Here is a 22,263-nt window from a genome sequence, read left to right on the forward strand (position 1 = left end):
ATTTCTCAAAGTAACTGTCCTCGTAAGAGAAGATTTGAAAGTAAAGGTAAAGGTAATGTAGGGAATGCCAGTCTCCTCTCGCAGTAAAGCACTCCTTGACCACAGCCGCTGAGACACCGCCGCCGGGATGCCCCCAGTTTAATTTTCGATGAAAGTTACTTTTTTTTGCCGTGTTTTCTCCGAGGTGATCATTCCCGTCCATTTATCCCGCCATAGACCGCAGCCACGGCGCGGCACTGCATACCTCCCGCTATCTCTCTCTTGGGTGGAGTCCTCCCGCCCACCCACCCTCTCCCCAGCCCACCTCAGCGTTGTTCTTATCAGTAGTGATATATATATTTGGTCTTGAAGAGTCGCAAAATATAAGCTTATCCCGGCACACGAGCCGCGGCGAGCCATCCCTCCCTTCCCGCAGCGGCTAGTGATCACATTCCAGCTATTTCCTTAGTCAGGAGCGGCAGTTCCTCAGCTCCAGCCCGCCGCCTTCCCGCCCAGGTCCTCCTCCACCACCCTCCCCCTCCTTCCCCTTCCCGCAGTGATCTGTGCCCATCACCTGCAGGCAGCCCAAACCCTTATGCAGACAACGCGCATCTCCATACAAGAGTCATTTATCACTGCTTCCCAGGCCTGTGCAGTCCTCCTCGCTGCCCGCGGCCCGCCACCTGCTGCTGCCTCCTCCCACTAAGAGAAATCTACACACCAACAAGCAAAACGGAAACACAAGCAGATTTGTAATTGTACTTGTTCCTTTCCTCGCCACGGACATCAAGGTGTCATCTACTACTTTTCTCATATGTACAATAAAAAAGACATTTCTGACCGCAACAACCACAGTCACTCACGGCGAGCAACGCGCAGAGGCCGCAGTGAAGCTCACGTATCATGTTTTCGCATATGACCGCAGTCACTCTTGATAACAATACATGTCACAGCTACAGATACCCGGCTGATATTTGTAATCAAGGTTCCTTCTTTATTTCCCTCCAGCCTTCCACGTGAATGGCTATAAGTACAGTACATGTATCTCGTAATACATGCGAAGAAGCATGAAGTCACTGTCTACCATGTGCACCTTACAGGGCCATCAAACTTTCGCAGGAGGCTTGACCTGGTTCCTTTACAGACCCTGTGTTTCACCTTCGCCCTGCTGTCTTGAAGCTCTCTTAGTCACAGTTCTCAACAGATGCAGCAGATTGTCACACACGCGTGAGCCCGCCCGCCGCCTTCCAGCACACGGGTGTAGTGCAGTGGTGCCCCGCCCTGCGCCTCCCGCCCCGCCACACCAGTAGAACTGTACTCTGCCACACGCCTACCCTTCACACCAGCTTGTCGATTTCACTCCCACCACTCTGAACTCCCCAGCCTACTTCCTCCCGCGGACGCCAATCTAACAAAACCTACGAAACAACCCGTGGATCGATTGCCAGACATCAAACTGACAAAAAAGGACTGGCATTTCCTGTTCTGATTCTCTGCTACGCCTTGGACTCCCCGCCGCCATGCATGCCTCGCCGCTCGCCCACCCTACCCTGCCCACTGACCTTCATCTGGCGACTGCTATGGCTTCCCCCTGATCCTGGTGGTGCTGGTGGCGGTGTAGCTTCCAGAGACCCCAGTGATATTGAACAAGCGAGTAGTGCAAATGTTTTAGTGTCTAGATACACTACTTTTGTTTGATAAGATCGTTGTTACTGGACTGTTTCAGAAGAGTTAGTTGTCAAGACACTTCTGGGAATGTATTGGCTTCATATTCTGTTCTCCCATTTTTTTTTCTCTTCTTTTTGTGAGCGGCATTTCAATGATGGTTTTATTTTATTATTTTTTTCCATTATTTCGTGTAGAGTTGCAACCTGAACTGTTTTAAAAGAGCATCATGACACCCAAGACAATGTTTCAGCTTGTCTTTCAGCTTTCCTACTCCTATTTTCATTTTTTTATTTTGGGGGAATGGGCATTTCACACTAAACCTTAAGCCTTTATCTATTTATCTACTCATTCATTCAGTCATTCGTTCGTTTATTTTCCTCATCGTACAGTGGAACGCCAAGAGGCGAAACTTAACATTACATTCAAAGGCTCCATAACAAACAAAAATGTGTTAAATAGATAAAAATAAATTGATAAATGAAAACAGTAACTTCATACGAGACAATTATTTGTTTATTTTTGCCATCATACAGTGGAAAACCAAGACACACCTAACAGCCATATCATTAAAAAGACTCTTGACATTATATTCTTTGGCTGCCTAACTCAGAAAAAAAATAGATAAATAAGGCAACTTCATACGAGACAGTCATTTGTTATTTTCCCCATCATACACTGGAAGACCAAAACTCACCTAACAAACACATCATTGAAGCGCCACTAAACATTACATTCAAAGATTTCCTGGCTTAAAAAACGACATCAGCAACTTTATACGAGGCAATCATTTGTTATTTTCCCCAACATACCCTAGAAAACCAAGACGACGTTTAAACACATCACTGAAGCGCCACTAAACATTACATTCAGAGATTTCCTGGCTTAAAAAAACGACACCAGCAACTCCATACAACATAGACATACCTTCATTAAAAAGCGCACCATTAAGGCCACGAGGGAGAATACGATTAGAGGGAGATGGGAGGGATGACATAAAGAAGTGGAGGGATAAAGTGATACAAAGGACTGAGGCTAACAGTAAGGGAAAGGGGAGGGGGAGGATGGAGGAATGGAAGGCACACAGGGATAAAAGGACCCCAGGGCGCCTTCCGTGTTCCTCCTGTTGGTGTTCGCTGTGGGCTGGTCATCACTTATCACTCATCGGGGTTGTCATGGGTAGATAAGGTTAGGTTAGGTAAAGTAAGATAAGGTAATGTGAGGTTAGATAAGGTAAGGTAATTATGAAGTCTTCTCTCCCCTTCCTTATATACAATCATCTTTCCTCTCCTATCATTCCCCTCAAGATTATGTGTGTTGTCCTCTCCCCTCACTTAAACACCATGACTTTTCCCCCTCACTGCTCTGTCTGCTCCCCTCCTCCATCCTCCCCTCCATGTTCCTTCTCTGCACCTTCTCCTCACTCACTCACTCCCACTTATGATTTTCTTCCCTTCTACTTCTACTTCGTCATACTTCATAATCACCCCCTTCCCTTCTCCCCTTCACATTTTCTTCCTCCTTTATTTATCTTTCCTCTTTTATTTACTTTTCTCTACTTTTATCTTATCCCCTCTCTCTCCAACTTCCTTCACTTCTCCTTAACCTACTCTCCATCTCTCCTCTTCTCATACCATCCGTCTCCATGCTCCTTCTCCCACCTCATTTCCTCCCCTCACTTCTCCCTCCACTCTCCCCTCTCCCCTCTCCCTCTTCCTCTCCTTCTCCCTCCCTCTCTCTCTCTCTCTCTCTCTCTCACTGGGTTCCCTTGGCAGTAACTTAATCTCTCCTGAGGTTTCTTCTTTGTTTACAAGACACTGGCTCACCCTGCCCCCCCCACCTATCACATCATCCTCCTTCTCCCCCACCTCTCTCTCTCTCTCTCTCTCTCTCTCTCTCTCTCTCTCTCTCTCTCTCTCTCTCTCTCTCTCTCCCGAAACTCTTCTCCTCCTCTCCTCAGCTTCTTCACCTCTCCCCTCTCCCTCCCATCTCCAGTCTCCCATCTCCTTGCCCTCCTCCTCCTCCTCCTCCTCCTCCTCCTCCTCCTCCTCCTCCTCCTCCTCCTCCTCCTTCCGTGCCCCCCACCACAGTGCATAACCGCCACACGGAGCAACATGATCAAAGTTATTACCACACCGGAGTAATATAGAAAAAAAAAAAACGATACTAATAATGAAAAAAAATTGACGAAAAAACCTGGAGAGGAAAATAAGATGAAAAGTTGTTGGAGGGTAAAAGATAAGAGGGTCTAAGTGAAGGAGAAGAAGAAGAAGAAGAAGAAGAAGAAGAAGAAGAAGAAAAATAATAATAATAATAAATAGGAGAACAACAACAACAACAACAACAACAACAAGACAAGAAGAAGAACAACAACAGCAAGAAAAAGAACAAGAAGAACAAGGAGAAGAAGATAGTTGCGAGAAGGAGAAACGAAAAGGAAAAACAAGAAGGCAAGCGATATTTGTCAAGAAAAACATGGAAAATTGAGGATTTAGAAGTGAAGGGAAGGAAGAAGGAAATAGAAACGTAGAGGAAGGATAATTTAAGGGAGATAAAAGAAATGACAACAAGGAAGAAAAAATAAAGGAAACCAAGAAGGAGGAAAGACGAAGAGGAAGAAGAAAGAGATGGGAGAAGTGAAGAAGAGGCAAAATAGGAAGAGGAGAAGAATTTTTAGAGGAAGATTATAGAAAAGGAAAAAAAAAGAAAAAAAGAGGAAAAAGAGAAAGTCAATTTTTGAGAAGCGGCGGTAAGACAAGAGAGAGAGAGAGAGAGAGAGAGAGAGAGAGAGAGAGAGAGAGAGAGGTAGAGTGGAGGAGTGTGGGAAAAGTCTGAGTGATGGATTTCCTCCCAACGCTTGTTTACGCCGCCTGAGAAGGAGAAGGGGGGGGATGAGGTACTGCGGGTGGGGGAGGAGAGGTAGGAGGGGACTAGAGGGAGACGGGGTGATGGATAAGGAATAAAAAGATAGCAGGGTTTGAGGGGAGCCGCGGCCAACGGTCTGTATTGTGGCCACCTTAAAATACTTGGGTCACTTATGGTTGGCCGGAGAATAGGGATTGGGTGTAATCAGACGAGGACTCAGGTGTTGGGGTGCCCGAGGACAACACTCGTCTCCACTACCGCCACCACCACCACCACCACCACCACCACCACGTTCCGCTCCCTCCACTGGGCCTCATCACACAGTATCGCAAACCTTCAGTATTAAAAAGTACACACACACACACACACACACACACACACACACACACACACACACACACACACACAGTCCTCGCTGGTCCCCGCCGATCCTGAAGGCCGTATTTAAGAACGCTTTGGTGTCTCATAAGGAGTATTCCGAAGAGCCACAGAGGTGATTAGCAGAGTTCTCGAGGGTGTTTTTCCCCGAACTGATGATGCAGATTCCTTATTAAGCTATCACTGTAATCGTGAAGACACCATCAAAACCCTTAATAACTTCCACACGAGCCTGTTAAAAAGTATTGTCTAGATAAGACAGTGAAACGTTTGAGGGAGGCTACGCACAGCCCTCGCCCCTGTGCCGTCGCCCTGGCCGGGTTTCATGTTTCCCTAGCCAGCACCAGAAGTGGCCGCCGCCTCCCACGTGTTTCCGGCAAGAAGAGTATTCCGTCAAGCCTCGCCGGCAGTACGAACATACCAGCTAATTGTGTTGTAAGACCAGCTACGCCACGTCACGTCTAGCACTGTGTTCTCTTTGTACTCGCCCCGCGCCAGTGTTCTCTTACACCTGTAGCTGCACGAGAGCGACAGGTGGCTGGACAGTACAACCACACGCACATGTAACACCAATAAACATTAAATGATGCAATTAAAAGTTTTCTCAGAGTATTAATTGAATAGATCAGGTTGAGTGTTGCATGTTCACAGCCACTATTACTTGAAGAAAGAGATGGAATATACGTCATCGTTGCCAAGTGGAGTCTGGTAACAGCTGCAGGCGCCACAAAAACAGAATTCCCATTACAATAAATAATATCGTGTATTATTATCAGTGAGTGTAACTGTAGCGACCACGGCCCCGCGGGGCGCCCGCTGTGCAAGTCACTGGTTGTGTGTGTGTGTGTGTGTGTGTGTGTGTGTGTGTGTGTGTGTGTGTGTGTGTGTGTGTGTGTGTGTGTGTGTGTGTGTGTGTGTGTGTGTGTGTGTGTGTGTGGCCAATGTCTCGTGAATGTGATGATGTGGTGAGCGGGATGAAATGTTATGTCACTGCGGGGACAAGCTGCGATGTGTGGGCGAGGGATGGAGTAATGTGTGGGGAGAGCCTGGCAGGAGTGGGAGTGGCACTGAGTAAGCCGTCTCACGTGAGCCATGGCACCCTTGGCCCTACAATCACTGTATGGCCAATTGGTGGTGGCGGGAGGATTCGGGAACATCTAGGGAGAAACAAACGCCTCCATTAGATACTCAGGAGCTATCAAAAGGAGCAGGAATAGTGTTCAGTTGGTGTTACTATAATATTACGAATGCTATAGTATATAGTGTGTCACCTGCTGATACAATAAAAGACACCATTCGCAAATTTTCAATAAATCACAAATGATGATTATTGAAACAACCATCGCACAAGGTAAGCCACACACACACACACACACACACACACACACACACACACACACACACACACACACTGTTAATGAAGGATGAAAGCGTAAAAATGATGACTGTATCGTGGAAGACGGGAAATGATAAGTAAGATAAACCACTTTAAATTTCATTGTCCAATTCATAGTTTTATATTTAGATTCTCCCTACTGAGAGTACAATGTCAGGCAGGAGCGAGCATTAATCTTGCCTGACTAAATGCCACCGTGCACGGTGTCTCTGCTGCCTCAATGTTCATTACTTTGTGTGGAGAATGAACGTGGCCGGAAAAGGAGTGCCTAGTGACTCAGGTACTTTGCTCCACCTTGTGCAGTTGACTACATGGAGCACTAATTACGATTGGTATTCCAACGGCGCAGAGAGGTAGCACAGCGGTGATTAATGAGAGGCGGCCAGTGGTGCGGCGAGGCGCGGGTGGCGGGGGCGGCGCCTGGCGGTAGGAAATGAGTGATGACGAATGCCTTTGATTACAACAGTTAACATCGGATCCAGGAGAAGGAAATGAGTGAGATGCTTTGAAGGCGAGCAGAAGTGAAGGCAGGGACGATGGTGACGGGCAGAGGCAGCCTGGCCAGGAGGCGGGAGGGGCAGCGGGCCGGGTCTGGCGGGTAACGGTTAAGTGCGGGGTCAGCGGGCAGATGGCGGTGGTGTGGTGGGACGGCTGAGGCCCGCAGCTCCGCCTCCCGCTTCAGTCGTGCCCGAGACACCAAGTCGTTGGGATCTGCTCCCGCGTCAGGACGCGCCCACCCTCTCCCACTGAATGGTTCTCGGCACTTTAAGACTCCTTGTCTTTGTGGTGTCTGATAAGAAGCGGCTCGTCATTAACTCCGACTAATTATACAGTTCGTCTCCCTGCACGGCGGTGGTCTTCCTGCCCCGGGTCCCTCTTAATCATGTAGTGATGGTCCCTCGCGGAGAAGCCGCCGCAGGGGCTTGTCCCGACGTGGCATTCGACAGTGTCGAACAAGTGGCCGGTCGAGCTCGGGGCTGCGGTGGGGAGTGTGGGGCGTTACAGACACCTGGTGAGCGTGAGTGTGGGTGCGCTCAGTGGTGCTGTGTGGCGTGCAAACTTCACCGTCAGGGATTATCTACCATCACTGCACAAACCACTGCCCGCTGCCCGCTGCCCTCAGCACTCCGTTTAAATTAACTCCCCTCACCTTAACTCTAGGCCAACTTCGTAAGTATATCATACATTTCATTACTGTTCAGTAACTGTAGAGACATTTCATGGGCGGCGACCATTCCCAATGAATCCAGCTTAAGGATCTGCACAAGGACAAAAAGAAATCAAAACCACACCGAGCAAGAGTGCGGCGTGCAAGACGAGGGTGAGGGTGAGGGACCTGGTGATTTCAACGCCGCAAAGAGAGGAAGCCAGGCGGCCTTTGAGGTCGCGGCCCGCGTGGGAACATGCGACCCCCGCCGCCCCGCCACCCACATCACCTGCAACACCGGCGACTGTCTGTAAAGTTCATCAATTTTTTTCTCTCATGTTCTGGTGTGTGGCACACAAGAGTAGAAAGGCGAGGGTTCCCCCGTGTGTTGGTGCAGGTGTGCCGTCTGACTCCGCTGCGACCCGCTTTCTCCCGCCACTGGTTTCCATTTACTTTTCATTGGAGCGAGATAAACCCACTTCTTCTGGCGGCGATAACAATGTGGCTTTACCGCACCGTAACAAATGGTGATTGTCTTATAGGCCAAAGTGCGCACACTCTTCGCTCTGTGCACTCCTCATCATTGTCATCATTTCTTCGCTGCTCTCCACTCCATTGTCATCATTCCAAGAAGAAAGTTTCTCCGTGGTATAACATTTCTATATCATATTACTCCAATAACCACCAAATCCGCTGGTTTTCCTCTTGTCATATTTACTGAGTCTAGGATAAGTCCGTAAGTGTGCCGCTGGATTAGCCTCGCTGAAGTGAAGCCATCATTCACACCGATGAGTGCTGGCTTGACTTCTTGCAGTGCTACTGACGTGTTATCAACGTCTGCAAAACACTGGAATCTAAGAAGACTCGATTGTCAATTAGATTCTAACATGAGATCGTGTTACTACAGTGACGCATGGCTGTCCCTTCCTCTGTCCCATTCACGTTGCTCGCCGCTCCCTGAACTACGAGAAGGACGTGTTGAAGGATAAAGCAGGTCAGCATTATTCATTAATTGGAGTTGGTAGCGCAAGGAAGCCTTCAGCCGGATGCGTCCCAGTAGAGCCGTGGTTTGCTGTGTGCCGCCTCCAGCACGGATCCCGCGGCGGCTCACGTCCCGGCCACTCACAAGGCCAGAAGCTCCTCCCTCCTCCGTCCCTCGGGTTTCCCGCCCCGTCACGCTTCCTCCCACAAACACTTTAAAACTTCCTTGTTTCTCTTCATTTGAACGCCCCGTGTTTTCATTCTATGATTCTTATATTTTCTTGTGCAATCTTTTGCCTCTCGTGTTGACTGCTTCATGCTCCGTAACAACTTGCTCCCGCGGTATTGACATTTCCTTGCCTTCCTTTCCCTTTGGGTCAGTTCTGGCTGGAGCCGCCACACGTTTCATGTTTCGTGACATTCTTGTCCTCTGATTCTCCATAATTCTACATTCCTTTGTTTTGGTTCATTTTCTAATTGTTGTCTACCAAATATCACACTTCCCTTTCAAACGTATAGCAGCTTTCTTTCGATACAGGCTAGTTTGGCACTAATGTTCTCTTCGCACTTAGAGTGAAAAGAAATGCTTGCACTGATTAACATCTTAACAAAATGCTGCAACACTCACGTACGTATGTATGCGCGTGAGTGTGTGCAGCGAAGTAGGTCTATAGTTTATTGTAGGGCGTAATGAAAGACCTCGCCTTGTGTGTTGCATTCCCTCACCCATGCATTTCAGTTAGGATGACCACTAACAAGTCAGCGTGCGGACACAGGTGGTAGTCTTGGGAGGCAGTGAAGGAAAGCGCTACCGACAGAGCAGCAAAGGTGACGCGGAGAGGAAGTGTTGATTGCGTTCCATTCTTCTCCAGTGTCAGTCAAACGAATGTTGCTCCTTCACGGCGTTTATCGTAAAACAACATGAACTCAATCACTGCCCAAAGTCTCCCAGCAGGATCTTTGGTAATCTTTATTCTAATCATGTGGAAATTTAAGATATATCCAGTCTTATAAGATGTTTTGCGTCCAACTCGATACCTTTACCAATATTTTGTGATTTAATGATATATAACAACGTACTTCACCTGTGTGTATATATATCACACTTATCTATATTTCATTCACTTAAATTTATTCTTATTACCGATGATATTTGCAGACTATTTTCTTTATTACCTCACTGCTAGCAACTCTCACGATCACCACTTTCTTCCCACACCTCACGACTTACTCCCACGGAAATACCAATATTCCCAGACATCAACAGGAACCGCCTTTGTATCATTCACACACACACACACACACACACACACACACACACACACACACACACACACACACACACACACGCACACACACACTTGAGGACACTGGTAATAGTAATAGCACGGTACGGCATATCCAGTGAGCACTCTTAATTAGCTAACACATTAAGCGGCGGAGCATTTATCCTATACATGGAGAGCGGTAATTCTCTCGCCAGAAGGAAATAATTACAAAGATACGCACTCCCCGTCTCTCCCTCTCTCATTACGCGCCTTTTTGTCCGCCAAGCTTCCCTTTTGAAGTGTGTTGGTACTAGTTTTTCTTCCCTGTACTTCTTAAATTCTATGTAAAGGGAATTCTAAGCAAGGGCGACAGAAACACGGTTGAAAAATGTGGCCTCGCTGAAGATTCGATTCCCAAATAGTTAAAAATATTTGAAAATTATGAGAAAAGTGCTTAATTTATTTTCTGGTTTTTGTTTAGGGTTTTCATTATTTCATTTATCTATCCATTTACTTTATTTCACTTCATTTTTTATCTATTTATTTATCTTTATTTATCTATTTATTTATTCATTTATTTATTTACTGCTGTGTGGGAAAGCTTTGGCGGGAAACTCGAGCTAAGACAGACTATAGACTCATTTTCCTTACAGTTTACTATTATCATCATTACTTTTAAGCACAGTTCGGTATTCCTTTGCGTGTCGAACCTCCTTTTCTTACTCGCTTGTATGTGTTTTTCCCGCCCTTTCATTTCTTTCTGGTGTTATCTTAAAGAAGTGTGTGTAATAGTGATAATAATGGTAATGAGAGAGAGAGAGAGAGAGAGAGAGAGAGAGAGAGAGAGAGAGAGAGAGAGAGAGAGAGAGAGAGAGAGACATCAGAAATACATCTAAGCAAAAGGTAATACATAACATCAAATAAGTAAACAAACTATAAAAATATGTATACACAAGAACAGGGATTCGTTATAATGTTCACACGTCTCTCTCTCTCTCTCTCTCTCTCTCTCTCTCTCTCTCTCTCTCTCTCTCTCTCTCTCTCTCTCTCTCTCTCTCTCTCTCTCTCTCTCTCTCTCTCTCTGTTACATTGTCTTCCTGCTTCCTTCATTTTTCATTATTTTCAATTTTCTGTATCCTCATTTTCACCTCTACTTTTTTCCACCTTCCTTCTCTCATTTTTCAATCTCTTCCCTGTTCTCTCATTTACATTTTCTCTCCAGTTATTCTTTCCCTCATATCTTATCTTCTGTTTTCCCTTTCCCTCTCATTCTAATCACTTCTAAATTCATATCCACTAACCTAAACGTCTTAACATGTGAAAGGAAGAGAGAATGAAGGAAGAAAACGGTGAAATTATGATACAGAAAGCTTAGAACGTACTATATTAATTTATCCGTAAGTGTGGCCAGATATATACAAATGTTGCTTCCCCTCATGGTTAGATCGTTAAATGATTAGTTTTGGACTCTCTCTCTCTCTCTCTCTCTCTCTCTCTCTCTCTCTCTCTCTCTCTCTCTCTCTCTCTCTTGTTAGCTTTTATTGGATCATATTTGTATTTTTCTTTTTCTTTTTCTTTCATTTTTTTTTATTTAGTAAATTTTAATGTTTTTTTTCTTTTTCGTTGTATATTGATTTTTTCTTCTTATTTTTGGCTAGAACGCATTTTTTTTCTTCTTTTTCTTTTTTGGGGAAGCTTTCAGTCATTGTAATTTAAACTTTCTCGTATATATATATTTTTTTCGTATGTCAGTTTTTTTTATAGTTTTCTTTTTTTATATGGATGCATTTTTTTTTACCTCCATTTTCAGAGCTATTCAGTAAATTTGGCTTCCTTCTTAATATTCCTCAGTATTCGCCGAATATTTCACAAACTTCTATATGAAAATCAATGAGTTTGTTTGCATTTTTTTTTTTTTTGTCGTGCATTTTTTTCTTTTTCTTTTCTTTTTTTGTTAGCATTTTTTCTTCTTTATTTTTGTAGTCTAGCATTTTTTTTCTTTTCTCTTTTTGTTGTTATTGATGTAACCGTTCATTTTCAGAGTCACAGTAAATTTGGCCGTAAAACTTTTTTGTCCTTGTCCTTGTGGTCCTTGTCCTTTGTTAGCGTTCACTCCTCCCGGATATTTTTCCCACGCCCTCCTGCCCTCCGCCCCGCCACCCTCCTCCACGCTCTTCCGTCCTGTAACACTGTGGCTTCTTTATCTAATCAAAATTCTTCTTCGCGTACATTCCCTAGCACAAAGGAATTACGGTACGTGTGTCTTGCCTACTTACACGCTGCTCCGCCCGTAATAATGTACCTTCTTTACGTACATATCCAAAATTATTCTAAATTTATATCTCTCTTTCTCTCCTTTTTTTTTGTGTGAATTCTAACACTCACAAGGTTATTTTCCACTATCGCTGTTTCCCGGACGCTTCAATTATCAAAATGCATCTAAATTTCTCTTTTGTTTGTGTAAATCTTAAAACTGACAAGGTTATTCTACACATACTTATCTGTAATCACTGTTTCCGGACGCTTCAATAACCCAAATCCTAATCTTCTCTTTTTTTATATATGAACCTCAACGCTGAGAAGGTTACTTGATTTATACTTTATCTGCGATCTGTGTGACGCTTCAGAAACCCGCTGTCAATTGTCTACTCCGTCTCTGTTACTTCCAATGCAGCGTTTGTTTGTGTGGGAGTCTTTAGGAGAGTAGCGAAGAAGTGGAAGGAATGAGTGAAGTAGTGGATGTGAATAACCGGGAAGGACTCGTGCACGGCGTTATACTTTTGATATTCCGCCGAAAAAAAAAAAAAAGGAAGTAAAATGTGAACTATCGCTATCAGTATCCGCCTCCACACACACGCACACTTTATTCTGCAGTTGTATTTAGTGGAACATTGGCAACGCGTGTGATACGCGGGGATAAAAGATATACAGTGAAATAGTAAGACAGTCGCCATGAATACCCCTCCCATGCCTGTCTTTATTATACCAGTGTGCTCAGGAAGATGACAAAGAAGGCTCAACTTGTAATCCAATAAGAACTCTTTTGCTATCCAGTTTTTTTTTTTTTTTCATTCTTTCGCCTTATATGAACTCCGCGGCGATTTGGTCCTAATGATGCTGCCTAGACGTTACTTTTACTACGCCGTCACTAAGTTTACGACACCACAGCGCTGGAGGAGGGAAAAAAGAAAAGAAAAGAATACCAATGCTTCTTTGTCGTGGAAGGTAGGTTAGTTTGGTACCTTAGGGTTGCTTCAGACCATCAACAGGCCATCAGAGAGCGAGTAAAAAGGGAGAGAGAGAGAGAGAGAGGGGGGGAGGAGAGAGACAAGAAATAAGAACATAAGAAATGAGAGAAGCTGCAAGAGGCCACCAGGCCTATCTATACGAGGCAGTCCCAGTGTGCTTAAGCTACCTAATTCCATCTATCTTTCCCATCCATGAATTTATCTAACCTTCTCTTAAAGCTCCCTATTGACTCAGCCCTAACTACATGACCACTGAGACAGTTCTACTCATCAACCACTCTGTTTGAAAACCAGTTTCTTCCCATTTCTGGTTTTCAAACAGAGTGGTTGATGAGTGGAACGTCCCCACGTCCCCTTGATTAGCATATTGTGTAGCACCTTCATACCGCTCACGTCTTGCCCCGGTAAATAACTCCCCACTGAGAAGGAGGACAATTGCCGGCCTAACCCCCCGCCGGCCTCCTGATGTATTGCTGCCCTTACTACAGCTTAATTGACGCCCGCCCGGCTGTCTCTTCCCCGCCACTGCCGCCACTAAGCACCCTGCCCTTTAGACACTAACTTGTAAAAGTATACATAAATTATTGTATATTTGGCACTTTACCCATGCTCCGCCCCGGCTCCTGCGTGTAAACATTATCATGAGACGTGTGTATAGCTTATCCGGCCGCCACTGCCACCGCCATCTCCGCCACCATCACCGCCGCCGCCCTGTGTGGTGCACTGTGGCGCTGTACGGCTGCTCATTTAGGTTTTGTAGATGCGTCCATAACATCCGTGTACAGTCTACGTATGAATGATCTGATGTGTGCGTTAATTCGCCATCCATACACACATAGAAGTACGTGTAGGAATATTCAACAATGTATACACATTACCTACATACCTAACCACACACACACACACACACACACACACACACACACACACACACACATGCATGCTAACCAGGCGAGTGGCTTCTTCCTAGTGGCGACAAGAGCTGCCTGCTGTACATCGGGGAGCGTGGGAGAGGCACAAAGAGCGTTACGAGCACGTCAGGGTTGGGATGGTTAAGGACACACCTCGGCAGAGTCTCCCCAGTAGTGAAGGAAGGTAGAAACTTGTACTCTGCCTCAGTAATAAGTGTTGTGGAAGGTACCCTAGCTTTATTTATTTCTTTAATGTATTCATTTGTTACTATTATCATTGTTATCATTATTGCTGCTGCTATTGTTGTTGTTGCTATTGTTGCTATTGTTGTTGTTAGTATACTTTGTTTTTAACCGATGGAATTATGTCTTAAATTTGTACCATTTCATTTATCAAGTGATTACATTTCCGACGAATCAAATGTGCGTTCATCTCTTTGTCTGTTTATCTATCTATCTATTCATCTATCCACCCACGTATCCTCATCTTAACGACCCTATCAGAAACCAGCCTTTTGTAAACTCCTGAAGTCATGAATAATCCTCACTCTTTCACACATAACCCTCGACTAACTCGCCTTGACTAAGAATACTGCCACCACCTTCTCTTGCTTCACCCTCCACTCTCCACGGGAAGGTTGAAGCATGCACGTGTGATCTGCAGTGCATGGCGACTAGGGAGGAGCAGGAGCGGGAGCAAGAGGTTGGCGGAGAGTCATTTGGAAGGGACATGAGGGCGCCGCAGTCTGTCAACGCTTTTTTCATTCCTGCTTTGAATTCTATCGAGGAATGACTGTTGATTCTCCATTTTGTGTCTGTGCTTAGTGATTCTGTGTGTGTGTGTGTGTGTGTGTGTGTGTGTGTGTGTGTGTGTGTGTGTGTGTGTGTGTGTGTGTGTGACATTGATTTTTTTCTTTATCTCGACACCATGTCGCCTTCCCAAGTTCACTCATGTCGCCATCTGCTCCTGCCGCTATTCTCTCTCTCTCTCTCTCTCTCTCTCTCTCTGGTTCAAAATTAACGTCTCTCTATTCATTAGCGTTCGTAAACAAGAGAGAGAGAGAGAGAGAGAGAGAGAGAGAGAGACTTACATAGATGCTCAGATTATTACACATCGTGAAAGTTTCGTAACTCTTATACGTTATGCAATAAAAAAAAGCTAAAGAAATTAATGAAAGTTACGTAGCATTTGGTCACAGTTAAGCGCCACATGATCACACAATATCAATCAAATGAGTCTACACGTTATTTCACGTCGGGATAGTCAAAAGAAATTATAAAAAAAATGTATGAAGTAAATTTTATAAGTGAGTGAAGAGAGAGAGAGAGAGAGAGAGAGAGACAGACAGACAGACAGACAGACAGATAGAGAAAAATAAATAAGTAAATAATAATAATAATAATAATAATAATAATAATAATAATAATAATAATAATAATAATAAATAGATAAATAGATATGGCGTTTATATCTAGGTCGCAAGAACAACTTCATTTGCACACTCAGCCAGGCGTGATGTGATCGAGGTCTTCCAATTACAATGACCGCAAGCAGACTATAAGGAGTACATTGTCTTCTCTCCCTCACAAGTCCTCAGTCATCGCACAGAAAGACTTGTCGGTAAATTTGTCTCTATTAATTAAGATCATGAGTAACTATTTGTCTTGGTCTTCAGTCATTAGTTAAAATCATTAGTAATTTGTCTACAGCAGTTTCCCATCACCAAAACTGTCGAGGTGATAAGTAAATTTCCTTTTTCAGTCCTCAGTTATCACCAGACCTCATCATCGTCAGTGTAAATACTTAGTGATTTGTTTTCCTCATCCTTCAGTCATCACCACTAGTCTAAATTGTTATTAAGTTGTTGTTGTTTTTTTCCATTGTGTTCTGTCATCGCCATCATCACCACACTCCAAAACTAGTCACACATGCAGGCCTTCCTTAGTCGACCAGCCACCACCAGTCATCACCATTCAACAAACGCTAATCATCAAAACGACTCCCTCCATGCAGTGTCCAGTCATCACCACGGTCTGAGACATCACCCGATAAATATTTCCCCCCTCAGTACTCAATCACCACCACAGGCCGCCACATTACCCTCTGTCAGATAACTGGAAAATATTAGCACCACACTGAACTCACGCGCGGCAGAACAAAGTGAATTAGACAGATGAACAAGAATATCACCTCAGTCTACATGCATACCCTCCCTCGCCTCGCTTCACTCAAAATGCATTCAAGACCACAGCAAGAACCACAAGACCTCACCAAGACCACCGCTGGCGCTGATTTTTTCTTTGGTTATCTAGCTGTATGAGAGCACTCGACGTCATAAAGCTAGGTTACCAAAGTTAATAACAGCACCTCTTCTGCGAGTCACCCATCCACACACTCCAAGCAAGCATCCACCGGCTCCATTCTGCTGCAACACTGACAGAGGAGCACCTTCCCTTCCACTAACAGACGCGCCATGCCAAGCCCTTCCTTCATCTTTTCGAAGCCAGTATTAGGAAATGCCTTGCTCTCTCACCACGACAATTTTCCAAGGCCATAGAGACGACTATCCACGTTTTCAAGACAGTTTCTCCTTTTAATAAACTGGAAATCTTGCTAATCTATCACCAGAATCATAAAAATACTCTTGAAAACACTAGATCTTCAACTAGAGGCTTTGGAAAACAGTGATGGTGAGAGAACAAAGCGTTTCTGAATGCAAGCCCGAGTGTCATGAGTGAGGGAATGCTTGTTTGGTCGCTCCCTGGTACTGAAGAGGTGGAGAGTATGTAAACGAGATCATAGCGAGAGTTTACTTTTGAATGTGCAATGACAAGTATACTCTCTCTCTCTCTCTCTCTCTCTCTCTCTCTCTCTCTCTCTCTCTCTCTCTCTCTCTCATATCTGCACCAAGTATAGTCGTACGTAGCAGCAGCAAGAGCAACATCAGCATAACACCACACGTTAGACAGACTACATAGTTAACATTTATGTGCGGACATTCCAGAGCCGGGCGTAACGTTGAGCTCCGTAGACAGGCGAATAGAGCCACTATTTGGACATCAACAGTCTATCTGGTACGGTAGGCAATGTGCGTACGTAGGAGGATCGTAAACTAACCCTGTAGCTTCTCGCACGCTTAAAACTATCGTCACTCGGCAACTTTTTTCCCCACCGAAGTTAGGGACGCGTCTGGTGTTGGTGAAGTGGTGGTGGTAGTGGTGGCAGCAGGGAAGATGACCTGTGGCAGTGAATGTGAGGTATAGAACGCATTGGTGACTCCTGAGTTATTCAAATTGATGTCTAGAACACGCCACAAGCTTCTCTCTCTCTCTCTCTCTCTCTCTCTCTCTCTCTCTCTCTCTCTCTCTCTCTCTCTCTCTCTCTCTCTCCTAGCTGAGGTAAAAACTGGTTGATCCTAGAAGACTATCACAAGAAATCACCGTATTGTTGCGAGGCGGCGGCAGGTGGTGTGGCGCGGGGCCGTGTGACTCGTCCTGCGGTGAGGAGGGCGCGGGATGGCCTCCAAAGCTACACACCGCGCCGCTGCATGGGAGAACAATAGGCGCCAATGAAGAGGAAATGCCAGTGCAGTTTTTGATTCTCATTGCCGAAAACTTGCTGGTAGTTGTCGTGGTGGTGATGTTGATGGTGGTTTTAGTAGTAGTAGTAGTAGTAGTAGTAGTAGTAATGGTGGCGGTGGTGGTGGTGGTTGCTACAGATTAACATAAATATACAGTATAATAAAAAAAAAAACTTAATTATTTCATGTGTCAGTATTCTTTGTCTCGTAAGATTGTTCATTCCTCGACGCACGCACATTCCACACTCCACGCCGCCTTGCCGACCCCGCCTTCGCACCACCACACAGAACACCACAGCATCACTTCCACTTCCACCCACGCATCACCCACAAACCTCTTGCCTGGGACACCACGCCAGTCTGTCATGTTTTGTATATCCACTCGCCACAGAAACGCATTGCTCTCTCACCGCGACTATTTTTCTGGGCGACAGAGATGATTAGCGAGGTTTTCAATAGTGTTTCTCCAGTTAATAATGCAGAAATCTTGTCAATCTGCCTCTAAAACAGTAAAACCACCTTAAAAAATTCGTGTAAATTCAAATAAGCCCTTGTGAAACAGTGGAGGTGAAGCACAGAAGTGTTTGAGAATACAAGCCTAAGAGTGTACCAAGTTACCATCCACACCGCACCACACGGCCCCTCTATCCCGCCCGCCACTGCCGTGCCATCTACTCTTACGTCACGTTATCTGCACATCACACCGCTGCTCTCAGCACATCACAGTATGCTGCTACCATGGCGCCACCCACAGCACATCACAACACCACGACGCCACCTGCCACATCGCCCTGCCGCCCCTCCTCACACCTCACTACATGCCCCACACCTTCACCAGTATTTACTTCCACACTTCTGATCACAAGGACAGGAAGAGATAGACAGATAAAAGAGATAGATAAATAAATAAGTAGATAGGAAGGATAGGAAAAAGTTTTGTGAGTAATACTGTACGTACAGGAGAAATAGGTGTCAGGGAGAGAGAGAGAGAGAGAGAGAGAGAGAGAGAGAGAGAGAGAGAGAGAGAGAGAGAGAGGGGGGGGAGGGGGGAATCAAATAGATGTAATCAAAATTGTTCAAGACAGACTGACAGGCACAGAGTCAGTGGTGGTTAGGAGAGATAAAGAGATACAGTATCTGACACACACACACACACACACACACACACACACACACACACACACTGGTAGGGAAGAGTGGAGTAGTATTAATGAATGGTAGTATAGATATGTAAAGTCGCGGGAATTGTAAACTCTGTTAATACTACTGCATTCACTGCCCCGCCCCTCCTCCATAGGCCACCACACCCCTCAACGTCCAGTTCCAGCCCAACCCTCCTGCACCAACTCCAATTGTCGTTGCCAAGCCCTTGTCTTGAGGTATCCAGTCAGTTTTATGTCATTAAGCGGTGAGGAGAACAATTTTTAGATAATCACGTTTTTCTCTCAGACAGGTTTTTTTTTTTTTGTAGTGGTGGTGGTGGTGGTGGTGGTGGTGGTGGTGGTGGTGGTGGTGGTGGTGGTGGTGGTGGTGGTAGTGGTGGTGGTTGTAGTGGTGGTGGTGTTGGATGTACTGTATATGCATGCAGGTCCTTTTTTTACGATTGTCCTTGTTAACATCAGAAAGTTAGTGAACTTTTTTGGGAATCTACAACAAAAGTGATCAGCAATGTTTGGTGTAACATAAAAACAGTTTACTCTGCGGCAGCAATACTGACCCAAAACTCAAAGGTGAGTAGTAAGGCAGCAGTGTTTGCTTAAGGCTCAACAATAGAAAAAAAAAACTAAGGTGAGTGCTGGCGCCCGCTAGGCAGCAGTTGTTCGCAGGTCACCGCGTGCTGGGAGAAAAGTGGCGCTGACACGCTTACAACGTTGTCTATGTGATTAGGAACGTCCCCCGGAGAAGAAGGGCAAGTTATCACAAGGTGTGGTGCAGACACGACTATGTTCAGAACGAGGACACTTTTTCCACATGAAAGCATGCCATAGGACATGTCTGTGCATTAGCGATAGTTAAGCTTTCAGCATACAATAAAGTATAAGAAGGTCATCGATCCCTGAGGTAAGACTTTCACCATAGACTCTTTAGTCGTCAGATAAACTCAATTTCCCTTTTCTTTCCTCAGGCCGAGATATTTTCGCCGCCACTGGACGCCTTTTCCTAGCGCGGCAGAGCAACTCCAGCGGAACACCCGTGCAGGAAGTGGGGATCTGTTGTACGACCTCCATGGTGAATCTTGAAGGAGAATTATACAGAAATAATAATATTAATATAACAATAACAATAACAATGATAATAATAATAATAATAATAATAATAATAATAATAATAATAATAATAATAAGATATCACACGAATAAAAGAAGTCTACACACATATATGCCATGCCAGGCTGCGCACGCACGCGCGCGCGCACGCACACACACACACACACACACACACACACACACACACACACACACACACACACACACACACACACACACACACACACCAATTTGTCAAATATTACTCAGCGGATAAGTTACATTAAGTTACAAGGGCATAGCGGGGAACGCGGAGTGACGAGTGCCTGCCTTGCAAAGTGTCTGTTTGTCTAGTTAGAAAAAAATTTACTTGCAGGTATTGTCGGTCGGCAGGGAAGGATCAACGCGCCAAGCTGCCGCTGATGTAACCACGCACGTGTTGGTCCCGGGGCCGAAACCCCTGCCCAGTATGTGAGGCACCAAACATCCGCCATGACACGCCAAGCAGCGGCTCCAAGAGGGAGACGCGGGCCACGCACTCCGTCTCGTCTCTCGAGGACTGTGTATTCTGCCTCCCCGTCTCACCATCCACCGAGAGCTGTGTCCTGATAGATTCATACCTAGTAGTCCCCCACAGTGCTTTAACTTTTCTTATCATAATCGTTAATCTACACTGAACCTGATGTCCAACATACCTTCAACGTGCCCATCTTCCACAAAAAAGTGACCACTCCCATCTTTCAAACTACCTGGAGGCGGCTTGACTTCCTGCCATTACGAAACCTTAAAGTCCAGCCTCCCTTGGAAGCGCGCCAAGCATCCATCAATTCATAACTGTCCATTTGATCGACAGCGAGGATTTCGCAATATTACATCAAAATTTCTCTTAGGAGTTTCAGCAATTTTTTCATTTACTGCTTTACTCATTTAAAACATCTTGCAGATTTTACTATAAATCTTTGAATTTCAAAATAACTTTATAATTTTTATCCCTCCATTAGAAACTACACAATTTTCATTCCTTTCTGTAAGATGCATAGCTGCTTTAACAAAGAATCAGTCACTGGAAGTTCACACACATTTACACTGCAGACCAGCATGACTGTATAGTCTGGTGCCACCGCTCATCCTGCCACTAATGTGTAATCTTACTTAACTTTGGTGTCCTATGCACTGTACATATTCCAAATCGAGTAACTAACACCTTGCAATTTGCCAGCGCTATAATCAGACGATAATCTCAACAGGAATTGCATCACTCGAAAGGACGCCGCACAATGCCTTACCTCTGATCTTTCAATAATCTCTAAAAAGAATGGTAAGACTCTGGCAGACTGAAATGCCTTGAGCTAAATTCCTTCATTAATGACAACTTGCAACCATAAAAACAACTTTTTCCTCTTTTCTGACCTTTATTTGTCCCTTTCTTCCACATCCTCGTGCTCTGCTTCCATAATAATAGCAACTGAAAGTTATACATCTCACTTGTTGCTACATCAGCAGATGGTGACGCGGTACAAGTACTGCGTGCACCCATGTATGGAGCGCACCATTCATTGCGCTGACAGGCCGAGGAGATCCACTCACACACTTTCTAAGCAGGGTGGAGTCGAAGACTACTCGTCTCATCAACTCCTCTTTATCAGCTGTCATCAATTTCTCAAGCACGCCGCACTGCTCCACCACTTGCTGTCTCCCACCAATATTTTCATTGATATTATTCTTTCGAACTCGTCAAGGACACACTTGTCCCAGCCCTGCCGTGGCCTCCTGTTGCTGCACAACATCTATTTCATCTCACATGTAGGCGCAGACTACACTCTCTTCACTGCCGCGTCCCTCTCAGCGATAAGCTCTGAAAACTGTCATGTTACTTGGACTCGTGCAGTGTGATGACATCTCACGATCTAATATTTAGCTTATTTAGAAAAGGGACACATTCTAGGACTGCTGAACGATTTGGATTAGAAATAATAATAACAATACTATAAGAACCACACAACAGAATGTACTGCTTCATTTGCGATTGGTACTGGCCCTTTAGAAAGTGGTGGAGAAGGGAACAAAAAAACATCTATATAAAATTACTTGATGTCTAAAGAAAATACAAAACAAAAGGAAAACATTATTAAAGGGACCCCTCCCCCCCCACCGAAAAAAAAGAGTACATTTTAGAGAAGTTTAGTGTAATGTTTATATAGGATACTTGTACGTGAAAATTATTGCCACTGTAAGCAAAAGAATAAAAATTTACCTTCACCGAACACAACCAAGCTTTCCATCCCCCCACACCCCCCCCCCCCCGCCACACTCACACCACACTGAAAGCAAACCTTACGCATCCAGCAGCGTGCCGAGCGTCATCCAGTGTGTCGCAAGCAGTGAAGGTGCAAAGAACACGTGATCAGTTGAGATCATTCATAACCAATAATGTCGCGGCTAAAGAAGTCAGAACCGTGAGGAAGAGTGACCATAAACCTACTACAGAAACAGAAACAGAGAAAGAGAGAGATAGAGAGATGGGAGGAGGAGCTGGTAATCTCTGTAGTCTGAAAAATTATTGTAGAGAGAGAGCGGAATGTTTCTGAAAAGGAGCTA

At 45.0% G+C, this 22,263-nt stretch overlaps 1 long non-coding RNA gene across 1 annotated transcript; it reads left to right on the top strand.

Annotated features, from left to right (window-relative positions):
- Window positions 1-6,896: 6,896 nt before the first annotated feature.
- LOC123520315 lies at window positions 6,897-21,067 on the top strand. The gene is made up of 3 exons (XR_006679225.1): window positions 6,897-7,453; window positions 19,545-19,648; window positions 20,042-21,067. It is a non-coding gene; the product is annotated as an uncharacterized LOC123520315 (long non-coding RNA).
- Window positions 21,068-22,263: the final 1,196 nt, after the last annotated feature.

Source organism: Portunus trituberculatus, chromosome 46 (genome assembly GCF_017591435.1).
Source record: "Portunus trituberculatus isolate SZX2019 chromosome 46, ASM1759143v1, whole genome shotgun sequence".
Lineage (NCBI taxonomy): Eukaryota > Metazoa > Arthropoda > Malacostraca > Decapoda > Portunidae > Portunus > Portunus trituberculatus.